This window comes from Oncorhynchus mykiss, chromosome 18, assembly GCF_013265735.2.
Source record: "Oncorhynchus mykiss isolate Arlee chromosome 18, USDA_OmykA_1.1, whole genome shotgun sequence".
Lineage (NCBI taxonomy): Eukaryota > Metazoa > Chordata > Actinopteri > Salmoniformes > Salmonidae > Oncorhynchus > Oncorhynchus mykiss.
Genome location: NC_048582.1, coordinates 30,442,187 through 30,455,297, shown reverse-complemented (window position 1 = coordinate 30,455,297; position 13,111 = coordinate 30,442,187).

Sequence of the window (13,111 nt, the reverse complement as noted above, 5' to 3'; positions counted from 1 at the left end):
GTGTCTGACTCAGGGCTTAATTGGGCAGCCAGAGAGGGTCAAGAGGGTTCTCTCTCACTCACGCTACAACACTCACATCAATAGGCCAACTGCTCCAGTTCTCAACCGTAGTGCACAGAGTACTCGGCTCTATTGTCCCTGTGGAGGCTCTATCCCTCCTAGGTACGCTTGATGGGACAAACAACATGCCACTGCGAAAAAATGCGTAACAGAGACCATGTCCTCTCTCCATTCAGAAGATACCTGCACATTTGCATCCCCATAACTCCCATCGGGATATTCTTGGGCTTTTTAGTATCGTTGCCTTTTCCTGCTGCCTGCAAACATTTCCCCTTTTAGAAGGAGACCATAGGAAGCTCATGTTCAGCAAATGACTTCCTTCCTGGTTAGTATCGGACAAGGCATAATAAGGCAGCCAGAAAGGGTCGTGCAGTACTAGATGACTGGAGCTCAGAAGCCAGGAGGTCAGGCAGTCTTATGCAATGCCTGTCATCATATCAAGTACAAAGTGTTCCATACCCCCACTGAGCTACTGTTCTGTTCCAGTCTCACAGGCCCTGTTTATGGACATATTTTTTTCAAACTACAGCAGGAAAGAAAGGATGGATAAGAATATAGAATAAAGGGCGCCTTCAGTCTTCTTTGAGAGAGCGTGTTGTATGACCGCTGGTGGAGTGTGTTGGGGAAATAGTTTCTTCTGATCATTTTATCAGCATCTGGAGGATATGGGAAAACATAATTGTTTTTCCGCTGCTGCATATATACACACACAAAAATGACAACCAAATAACCGAATCCTTTCTCGGTCTCATTCTCTTTTGCTCTCACACCTACGCACCCAGCTGAGAGGAACACTGAAACACAAATAGAACCCCCGCAACCCCAGCTGCCTTGGTTTTCTTTTGACCCTGGGGCTCGACTGGAGGTTCAACCACACGACCGAATGTGGTCAAAAAGCACTGACCTCCACAAAAGGACCACACCACGACCTCAGAGTGACAGTGACATTTGGCCCATCAAATTAAGCTTCCTTCAAGGGTCCTTCAAATTCTCTCCATCTCCCAACATCTGGTCATTTTAACTCCACTGCTAAATCAGAGTTTTCCAAACAGTTCCAGACCATTAACTAAAGAATACACATCCACCATCCTTCCATCTGCCTTTTCAGGCTTTCAACTTACTCTTGAAAGTTGCAATAATAGAATGCACAGGGTGCATTTTCAAAATTGGGAAGTGCATGAGGAGTTTTCCTCGTCATGTTGGTCATGGCAGACCTTAGAGATGATTTATTAATGTCCAGATCAACTGCCCACTTGCCACAGATGTCAGTTCAATGTCTATTTTTGATTTAATTTGTTAACTAATGTGAATTTAATGTGAAATCAACAAAAATTACACAATGACATTGGATTTAGGTTCAAAGTTGGGTGAAAAAAATATGAAATTCCCAAACTCCCAAGTGGCTCAGCGGTCTAAGGCACTGCATCTTAGTGCTTAGAGGAGTCGTTTTGGTCAATTTCCTCAACAGATGATCAGATCTATATAATTATCAAACATATATTAGTAATGGAAAGTAAACACAGACTCTTTAAGTATTAAAAATCTCCTTTAGTAATACAATTGTAGGCAGAAGTTGGTACAGAGTACAGTATATGATAGCTCTCCCCAGGTTCTGCAAAATGTCTAAGAGATCCTGTAACATATAGCCTCCCCAGTCCTCCTTGTGTGACTTTCCCTGGCAACAAATTATTATTATTTTTTATCCTAAAGAGGAGACCTTACAGTTTATTCACTACAATTTATTAACCCTTTAAAAGGTATAAGGCCTTGGTTTAACCCCTTCAGTCACTACAGACACTGGTTCTATCCCGGGCTGTATCACAGTGTCATCTGGGTTTGGCTGGGATAGGCCTTCATTATAAAATAAGAATTTGTTTTTAACTGACTTGCCTAGTTAAATAAAACATTTATAAAAAGTTTTCCATGTTGATTCGACATCATCACATGTAATTTCTTTGTTGAAATAGCGTGGAAACAGCGTTTATTAAACCAGTTTTTGCCCAGTGGGTAGCCCGTATCTACCCCCAAGCCATAAGACTGCAAAATAGCTACCCGGACTATCTGCATTGAACTCTTTTGACTCATCACATACACTGCTGCTACTGTTTATCTCTCATGTTGCCTAGTCAATTTACCCCTAACTATATGTACATACCGTGCATTTTCACATTTTGTTACGTTACAATCTTATTCTAAAATTGATTAAATGATTGTTTTCTCCATCAATCTACACACAATACCCCATAATGACAAAGCAAAAACAGTTTGTATAAACAAAAACAAAATATCACATTTACATAAGTATTAAGACCCTTTACTCAGTACTTTGTTGAAGCACCTTTGGCAGCGATTACAGCCATATCTTCTTGGGTATGACACTACAAACTTGGCACAGCTGTATTTGGGGAGTTTCTCTCATTCGTCTCTGCAGATCCTCTCAAGGTTTGATGGGAAGCATCACTGCACAGCTATTTTCAGGTCTTTCCAGAGATGTTAGATAGGGTTAAAGTCCAGGCTCTGGCTGGGCCACTCAAGGACATTCAGAGACACTCCTGCATTCTCTTGGCTGTGTGCTTAGGGTTGTTGTCCTGTTGGAAGGTGAACCTTCCTCCCAGTCTGCTCTGGAGCAGGTTTTCATTAAGGTTCTCTCTGTACTATTATCCGTTCATCTTTCCCTCAATCATGACTAGTCACCCAGTCCCTGCCGCTGAAAAACATCCCCAGAGCATGATGCTGCCACCACCATGGTTCATCGTAGGGATGGTGCCAGGTTTCCTTCAGACGTGATGCTTGGCATCTGGCCAAAAAGTTCAATCTTGGTTTCTGTTAGAGGAATTCTAAATTCCTATATGTTTTGTAGCCAAAACCAAATTCACACTATTTCATGATAAGTTGTAAATTTATCATTTGCATGAAATAGAAAGGGACCAGTCTTAAAAACAAGTTCAGCATTTATTCTTGATGAGTACTGACCCAAAATACAAAGAACATTACATTTTAAAGAGAGAACATAAAGTGACGTCATCAGTTTCTCACACTCTCTCCGATCCACACAATAGCGCAGTGTCTTCAGGTCTGGAGATCGTCTTCTACTCCCCTCATAAAACAAACATTCCAATCTGTCTAAAAGATATACTCTTCACTAATGGAACATCAAACAAACATTTTTATCTGTCTAAAGAGATATGCCATCCCTCTCCCTTAAACCCGCAAGGTACAGACAATTAATTAATTTTACTTACAAAGTCACCCAGTAAAATACTACTTGAGTGAAAGTCTAAAATAATTTGGTTTAAAATATACTTAAGTATCAAAAGTAAATGTAATTTCAAAAATATAGTATAAATAATTTAAAATTCCTTATATTAAGCAAACCAGACGGCACAATTTTCTTGTTTATTTATTTAAGAATAGTCAGGGGCACACTCCAACACTCCAACCGTCTGGCCACTCTACCATAAAGGCCTGATTGCAGCACTCCACCAGAGATGGTTGTCCTTCTGGAAAGTTCTCCCATCTCTACAGAGGAGCTATGGAGCTCTGTCAGCGTGACCATCAGGTTCTTGGTCACCTCCCTCACAAAGGCCCTTCTCCCATGTTCGCTTAGTTTGGCCAGACAGCCAGCTCTTGGAAGAGTCTTGGTGGTTCCAAACTTCTTCCATTTAAGAATGGTGGCGGCCACTGTGTTCTTGGGGACCTTCAATGCCTACACAATCCTGTCTCTGCACTCTAAGGACAATTCCTTCAACCTCATGGCTTTGTTTTTACTCTGACATGCACTGTTAACTGTGTGACCTTATATAGACAGGTGTGTGCCTTTCCAAATCATGTCCAATCAATTGAATATTCCACATGTAGACTCCAATCAGGTCCAGTCAGTTACTACATGATTCCATATGTGTTATTTCATAGTTTTGATGTCTTCACTATTATTCTACAATGCAGAAAATAGTACAAATAAAGAAAAACCCTTGAATGAGTAGGTGTTCTAAAACTTCTGACCGGTAGTGTACCTGCATACATGTGACGCCTGCTGGACAACGAAGCATGGGCGGTAAAGACAACAATAATAAGAACAGGTCACACACATGCACACACTAACTACACACACATGCACACACTAACTAACACCCCACAAACCCCATCAATATCATGTAGAAATCTACTGAGATGACTGCAAAAAAGACAACATGGAACGTGCCACCACTAACTTTAGGTGTGGGAGAAATTGGATTGCAGAGCCTAAAATACACTGTATCCACACACCAAGCATCACATACTTCAAATCAAATTGTATTTGTCACATGCGCCAAATACAATAGACCTTACAGTGAAATGCTTACTTGCAAGCTCTTACAAAATATATTTAATATATTTTATTTTTTTGTATTTTTTTAATCTAACAAATTGTCACACCCTGATCTATTTCACCTGTCTTTGTCATTATCTCCATCCACCTCCAGGTGTCACCTGTTTTCCCCATTAGTCCCTGGGTACTTATTCCAGTGTTTCCTGTTGCCAGTTCAACCATAAGGTTGTTCTGTGTTCCTGCTTTTCCTCCTGGTTTTGACCTTTGCCTGCCTTGACTCTGACCCTGCCTGCCTGACCCTTCTGCCTGCCACTCTGTACCTCCTGGACTCTGACCTTATGATCTTTTGCCTGTCCACAACTATTTACTTGCCTGCCCCTTGGATTATAATACATATCAGAGACTCAAACCATCTGCCTCCCGTGTCTGAACCTGGGTCTCGCCCTGTGCCCTTAACTAATTTAAAGAGCAGCAGTAAAATTACTTACATATGTCTCTTGGCGGAGGGAACGCAACACCCTGCTACAACTCAACTCCCAGTGGAGTGAAAAAGGTATGTGATTATAGGTGCAGGGACAACAGAGGCAGAGAAAATTACCGTTTACAGGGATTTAAAAAAATTCCTAACACGGTATTGTGGGGAAAAGGAGCTGGACGGAACCAAAGCAAAGAAAGTAAAAGTCAGAGCCCCTCTCCTACCTTACCTGCCTACCCACTACTTACCTAATCTTTTAGCACCTGGCACGCTAACCAAAATACAGGGGGTGATCCACCTAGGTCTTACCTAGTGTGTATAGACCGAGTAAATACTACAGGATATGTATGCCCCCAGGCCTCTTGCCTAAACACTCCCAAGGTTTGTTCCCCTTCCCCCCGGGGAACAAATAAAACTGAATAATTAATGTATTGGCATACACATACCTCAGGAGTAGCAGCTACAAAATACTTTCAACAAACACTTTCATGGACTAACAACCAATACAAGACATCAAAGAAGCTCTCTCTTCCTGAAAAAGGAACACTGGCTTTTATTGAGGAGTTGGTAATTGAAGACAGCTGTTTCCCCTGACGAGAGGGAGGGTTCAGAGCTCCAATCATTGATGGGGCCGACCAATCAGCTGCTTGAGGAATCCAGGATTCCATTTCCTGAAATACACACACACATACAAACCCACAACAACACAGAAACTGGGGAACGTAACAATAACAATAGTGAGGCTATATACAGGGGGTACTGGTACAGAGACCAATGTGCTAGGGCACCAGTTAGTCGAGGTAATATGTACATGTAGGTAGAGTTATTAAAGCGACTGCATAGACAGAGAGTCGCAACAGCTTAAAAGAGGAGGGGCAATGCAACTCGTTTGGGTAGCCATTAGATTAGATGTTCAGGAGTCTTATGGCTTAGGGGTAGAAGCTGTTTAGAAGCTTCTTGGACCTAGACTTGGCGCTCCGGTACCATGCGGTAGCAAAGAGAACAGGTGGCTGGAGTCTTTGACAAATGTTAGGGCCTTTCTCTGACACCACCAGAGGTCCTGGATGGCAGGAAGCTTGGCCCCAGTGATGTACTGGGCAGTACGCACTACCCACTGTAGTGCCTTGCGGTCGGAGGCTGAGCAGTTCCCATACCAGGCAGTGATGCAACCAGGATGCTCTCAATGGTGCAGGTGTAGAACTTTTTGAGGCTCTGAGGACCAGGAAGGAGACGCCTTCTGTCTCCTGGAGATTAACGTACTTTGGTGCGAAAAGTGCAAATAAATACCAGAACAACAGCAAAGGACCTTGTGAAGATGCTGGAGGAAACAGGTACAAAAATATCTATATCCACAGTAAAACGAGTCCTATATCGACATAACCTGAAAGGCCGCTCATCAAGGAAGAAGCCACTGCTCCAAAACCGCCATAAAAAAGCAAGACTACGGTTAGCAACTGCACATGGGGACAAAGTTCGTACTTTTTGGAGAAATGTCCTCTGGTCTGATGAAACAAAAATAGAACTGTTTGGCCATAATGACCATCGTTATGTTTGGAGGAAAAAGGGGGAGACTTGCAAGCTGAAGAACATCATCCCAACCGTGAAGAACGTGGGTGGCAGCATCTCGTTCTGGGAGTGCTTAGCTGCAGGAGGGACTGGTGCACTTCACAAAATAGATAGGCATTATGAGGGAGGAAAATTATGCGGATAATTAGCAACAATGACGACTGGGGAAAAAACCAAAGGGAGTGACATATAGGCAGGTAATCTGGGAGGTGATGAAGTCCAGGTAAGTGTCATTATGCGTGTAATGCTGGTGACAGGTGTGCGCCCTAACGAGCAGCCTGGTGACCTAGAGGCCAGACAGGGAGCACACGTGACAGACACTCTGACATTGCTTGTGCTAATATTTACATATTTCTTTATTCCATACTCTTACTTTTGGATTTTTGTATTGTTGTGAATTGTTAGATACTACTGCACTGTTGGAGCTAGGAACACAAGCATTTCGCTACACCCACAATAACATCTGCTAAAATATGTGTATGTGACCAATAAAATTTGATTTTATTTGAAAAACAGATATTACCCCTGGTAATTTGGTTATTTACACTGCTGAGAGCACACATTCACCTGCTATCTGAGAGTCTTCATAGGTCATAGTATTTTATTTTTGTGTTCCAACTGTACTTTCAGCAATGGAAATGGTTGAAGACTTTCCCTCCTCTCCATCCGTCCATCTTTCCTTCCACCCACCCACCACTCTCTCTCTCTCTCTCTCATGCTCTTTCTCTCTCTCGCTCCCTTGCACTCTCTCTCCCCCTTCTCTCCCTCTTTCTCTTCAGCAGGAGGCCCTCAGACATATGTGGGAAGAGGTTTTAATGATGTGTCCATGTGATGTCCATTCCCGTGCAACTGGCCCCAATAGCATTTCACAGAGAAAACGGTTTAGACCTGTGTCCCAAATGCCACCCCATTTCCTATATAGTGCACTACTTTTGACTAGAGTCCTATAGGCCAGGGTAAAAGTTTGTGCACAACATAGAGCCATTTGGGACACAAATTTGATGTAAAAATATAATCAGAGTGAATAGCTGGTTCTTACAGCTCTTCCCTCCATGCTCACCTTCCCCCCCTCCCCCATTCTGCACCCAATCATCAATAAGGTCTATTATTACCATATACCCATGTGACTGCAGGTTAATGCCATTAACCATATAGAATACAATTCTAATTTACTTTCTCATTACTAACCCATAATAATGGTAAGATGGTCCTATACGAAGTAGTTGACTGTAATTTAACCGTCTTAGGCTTGATTTCTCTAAAGACAAAAGTCCTCCACCCTAAATCATAATAGCACATGGCCCATCAAACACCTGTGATTTACGTTTTTGGACATAAAAAACTCCTTAAAAGCAAAGCTTGTGCTGCAATGTGACATAAAGTGCTTATTCATGAACCTGTAGGGATCCTCAATGCAATATAACGTAATGTAAACTTATGTTCGTTTTTTTTTATCGTACAGTGCCTTGCGAAAGTATTCGGCCCCCTTGAACTTTGCGACCTTTTGCCACATTTCAGGCTTCAAACATAAAGATATAAAACTGTATTTTTTTGTGAAGAATCAACAACAAGTGGGACACAATCATGAAGTGGAACGACATTTATTGGATATTTCAAACCTTTTTAACAAATCAAAAACTGAAAAATTGGGCGTGCAAAATTATTCAGCCCCCTTAAGTTAATACTTTGTAGCGCCACCTTTTGCTGCGATTACAGCTGTAAGTCGCTTGGGGTATGTCTCTATCAGTTTTGCACATCGAGAGACTGAATTTTTTTCCCATTCCTCCTTGCAAAACAGCTCGAGCTCAGTGAGGTTGGATGAAGAGCATTTGTGAACAGCAGTTTTCAGTTCTTTCCACAGATTCTCGATTGGATTCAGGTCTGGACTTTGACTTGGCCATTCTAAAACCTGGATATGTTTATTTTTGAACCATTCCATTGTAGATTTTGCTTTATGTTTTGGATCATTGTCTTGTTGGAAGACAAATCTCCGTCCCAGTCTCAGGTCTTTTGCAGACTCCATCAGGTTTTCTTCCAGAATGGTCCTGTATTTGGCTCCATCCATCTTCCCATCAATTTTAACCATCTTCCCTGTCCCTGCTGAAGAAAAGCAGGCCCAAACCATGATGCTGCCACCCCCATGTTTGACAGTGGTGATGGTGTGTTCAGGGTGATGAGCTGTGTTGCTTTTACGCCAAACATAACGTTTTGCATTGTTGCCAAAAAGTTCAATTTTGGTTTAATCTGACCAGAGCACCTTCTTCCACATGTTTGGTGTGTCTCCCAGGTGGCTTGTGGCAAACTTTAAACAACACTTTTTATGGATATCTTTAAGAAATGGCTTTCTTCTTGCCACTCTTCCATAAAGGCCAGATTTGTGCAATATACGACTGATTGTTGTCCTATGGACAGAGTCTCCCACCTCAGCTGTAGATCTCTGCAGTTCATCCAGAGTGATCATGGGCCTCTTGGCTGCATCTCTGATCAGTCTTCTCCTTGTATGAGCTGAAAGTTTAGAGGGACGGCCAGGTCTTGGTAGATTTGCAGTGGTCTGATACTCCTTCCATTTCAATATTATCGCTTGCACAGTGCTCCTTGGGATGTTTAAAGCTTGGGAAATCTTTTTGTATCCAAATCCGGCTTTAAACTTCTTCACAACAGTATCTCGGATCTGCCTGGTGTGTTCCTTGTTCTTCATGATGCTCTCTGCGCTTTTAACGGACCTCTGAGACTATCACAGTGCAGGTGCATTTATACGGAGACTTGATTACACACAGGTGGATTGTATTTATCATCATTAGTCATTTAGGTCAACATTGGATCATTCAGAGATCATTACTGAACTTCTGGAGAGAGTTTACTGCACTGAAAGTAAGCTCGAGCTGTTTTGCAAGGAGGAATGGGAAAAAAATTCAGTCTCTCGATGTGCAAAACTGATAGAGACATACCCCAAGCGACTTACAGCTGTAATCGCAGCAAAAGGTGGCGCTACAAAGTATTAACTTAAGGGGGCTGAATAATTTTGCACGCCCAATTTTTCAGTTTTTGATTTGTTAAAAAAGTTTGAAATATCCAATAAATGTCGTTCCACTTCATGATTGTGTCCCACTTGTTGTTGATTCTTCACAAAAAAATACAGTTTTATATCTTTATGTTTGAAGCCTGAAATGTGGCAAAAGGTCGCAAAGTTCAAGGGGGCCGAATACTTTCGCAAGGCACTGTATGTGGTACATTTTCACAACTCTTACTACAAAACTTAAAATAGATCATCAAAAGCCAGTTGTTTCAAAACTCTAAGCACATTCTCAATTAGTCAATTTTTATGATGATAATAAAATATAACTGTTTGTGCAGTCAGCAAGTTTTTCGCATTGCAAATGATATTTCAACAAACTCTCTCGCATTGTTGTATACATTAGCTGTTACTACTGCTGTAGCTGATTCTGCCATTTAAATGAGCTCCCAAAGGTATTGTTTGCTGACTTACCTGGCAAAAATATGGAAATATTTTATTTCTATTCCCTTCACATAGTTCAGATAGATTTCCGGAGAGGTTTGTTCTCCTGACTGCAAACATATCACGTCATTTAATTTTTTTTTAACCTTTATTTAACGAGTCAGTTAAGAACAAATTCGTATTTACAATGACAGCCTACCCCAGCTAAGCCGGGACGACGCTGTAATTACGTCCAGATGTGATACAGCCTGGATTCAAACCAGGTACTGTAGTGACGCCTCTTGCATTGAGATGCAGTGCCTTAGACCACTACACCACTCGGGAGCCCTAAATGTCATCCTGTTCAATATTCTAAGGCCAGTAAGTTCATATCAACATTCAAAATGCCGTTTATCAAAAGAATGCCTCTGGACAGATAGTGTGGGGATAGAAGGGATATGTGTGTGTGTGTGTGTTCAGTGCCTCAGGAGTTACTCACTCCATTGGGCGGCAGGTGTGACACCATTAGTGGTTAAGAGTGTTGGGTCACTAACCAAAAGGTCGCTGGTTTGAATCCCCAAGCCGACTCGGTGAACAATCTGTCGATGTGACCTTGAGCATGGCGTCACCATTTCACCACATGGATTCACCACTTTGTTCAGAGGCGTTACCTTTTGTCCTCATCAAACTTTGATTGCACATTGCCCGAATACCCTTACACTAACATACTCTATTATATGGTTATTATAGGCTTGTTATTTGTACTTTCAGCAGTGATTGTTAAGTGGTAACCATTCCTCAGGTCAAAATGGTTTATTCTATGGAATACTTTAAAGGTGATCAGCTACAGTGTATCAGTAATGTTACGGAACCCGTACTCCTAAAGGATGTTTACCTAAAGAGAGTAATTTTACCTAATGCCATAGTCTATCATACAGGAAATGTTCTCCACACACACACACTTCTTGGCAACTGGCCAGACTTTGACACTTCCGTGTCTGTATCTATGTATCTGTGTGTATGTGGGTGTGTGTGTGCACGCACTTACTCAATAATATTGTGCTGCCTCTGTTTTATGATGTTAACAGCCCGATCGGGCTCAGTGTGTCCCAGTGCATAGCTCTTTTATGAGCCATAGCCAGGTTTTTATGGTCATGCCAACGATAACAGCATAATCAGCTCACGCTGCTGAACATAGTGAAAACACACTCCTCAGGGCATGTTTACTGAGGAGTATCAACATTAGGCTATGGGAAAAACACAGGAATGACAGATCTCAGATCAGCTTCATTAATGAGTAGTCCCATCATAAAGCTACTGCAAACAATGGCATGATGGATCACAGATTAGCTTTATGTAATCCATACATAACATGATGATATATGACATGACTTATGACATAACATGATGACATATGACACATCAGTGTAGTGCTGTATGGGTCCGAATAGTATTTATTTTCTTTCAAATACTTTGAACTTTTGATTGAGCCATTCAGCAGTGCCACATGGGGTTTTTCTATTGGGACTATTTCATTGGTTCCATTGTGAACACAGGCTCATACACACTACAACATAATACACTCTTGGGGTCCTTCATTGACCTTGTGGTAAGTCTGTGGGGATGGACCAGAGCCATGAGGCAGACATTCCTAGGTATAAACTATGTAATAGATTTGCTACGCTGTGTGTTTGCTCAAAATGACTTGATATCTGCTTGTTTTGATGCTATTTACACTGCTGCCTTCCCATTACCAACAGGTCAAAAGACCAAAAACATTCAGATTAAGGCTGGGGAAACAATTTCATGATCTCAAATACTGCGTGTTTCCCTACGAATTACCTGCTCACAGAATGGGGGCTCTGATCAAATCCCTTTCAACCGGATCAACAAAACTTGATGCAGAAAACCCAAACTCCCCCCACCTTCCTCTCTCTGCTTGGCCTTTGCATCCCGCTGCTTCCTATTTAAGTTTCCCTGTGACCCCTGACCTTTGAAGCGGTCTTCTGTCGGCCCGGAATCCTTTGGCACCCAGCCCAATCCTATTATCCGGGGTGGCTGAGAGCCTTGTAAGTCTCACCCAACAAGCCACCGACACTGCTCCCTCAATGTACTGTAGCTACACACACACAAGTCCCAGTATGACCCCCTGTTAGTAGTGGATGTGACACTGCTCACAGGATGGGTTGTGCTGTTTGCGTGTCCAGTCTCCCAGTAAACTGCCACCTGGAACATGCCAGGCACCAGGCTAAAGCTTAGAGTACACAGTACTGAGTAGACAGAGACATACATTTTCAGGGGCTTAATGGCACGCAACACGACTGTAGCCAAATCTAGCAGAGAAGCCTAAAGTAAAGCTGCTGTACCCAAACTCGAATCAAAGCTACCCAAACAAGGCTAAAGCCGGGGGCTCCCTAAAGTTTGGCACAGCTGTAAGACAAGTTCAAAGTGACATGGAGGACTGTCTTGACAGAGAGAGATCTCAATAATGTAAAGTTATTTATTCTCCCTGGCAGTGTCCCAAATTACACTCTATCTTAATTTGAGCTAGTTTGCAATAGCAGGAAAATAATCCTGCAGTAACAAGAAATGTGAATTATAATTAATGGATACTTTTTTGTTAGGGCAAAAAAGTTAGACATTTTAAAGTGGAAATTTCAACATTTAAAAGCCTTTTTAAATCTTGAACACACTGCAAGTTTGCATTTCCTGCTGTATAGGAAAATTCTCCACAACAAAAGAGTGATCAAATTAAGATCCTACATCTGTATATAGTGCACTACTTGTGACCAGAGCCATAGTGATTCTGGTCAAAAGTAGTGCACTTCATATGGAATAGCATGCCATTTGGGACGCCATTTGGGACTATTTGATTTCTGTAATCTGCGCTGATTTGAAAGGTCCAGATGTCTTCTCAGATCAGTGTAAATTAAGAAAAGGAGAGGAAATAACTCTACATTTTTGAGATGTACGGTAGAGTGTAGAGTAGTTTCCTCCATTTCTTTATCTACATCAGGTACCCCATGTCTGTTCAGCTCTCCACTTAGGGGAGAACAATATCATCCATCCTTCTCATTATATATCACTCATCCTCTCCTACTCTAGAAGTTTGCTCTTCACGGATTAATCACTGAACAGGTTTTAACTGTAGCGGGCAGACAGCGTGTATGGCCTGGTATGGGCAAGCGGTTTGCTGATGTCAACGTTGTGAACAGAGTGCCCCATGGTGGCGGTGGGGATATGGTACGGGCAGGCATAAGCTACG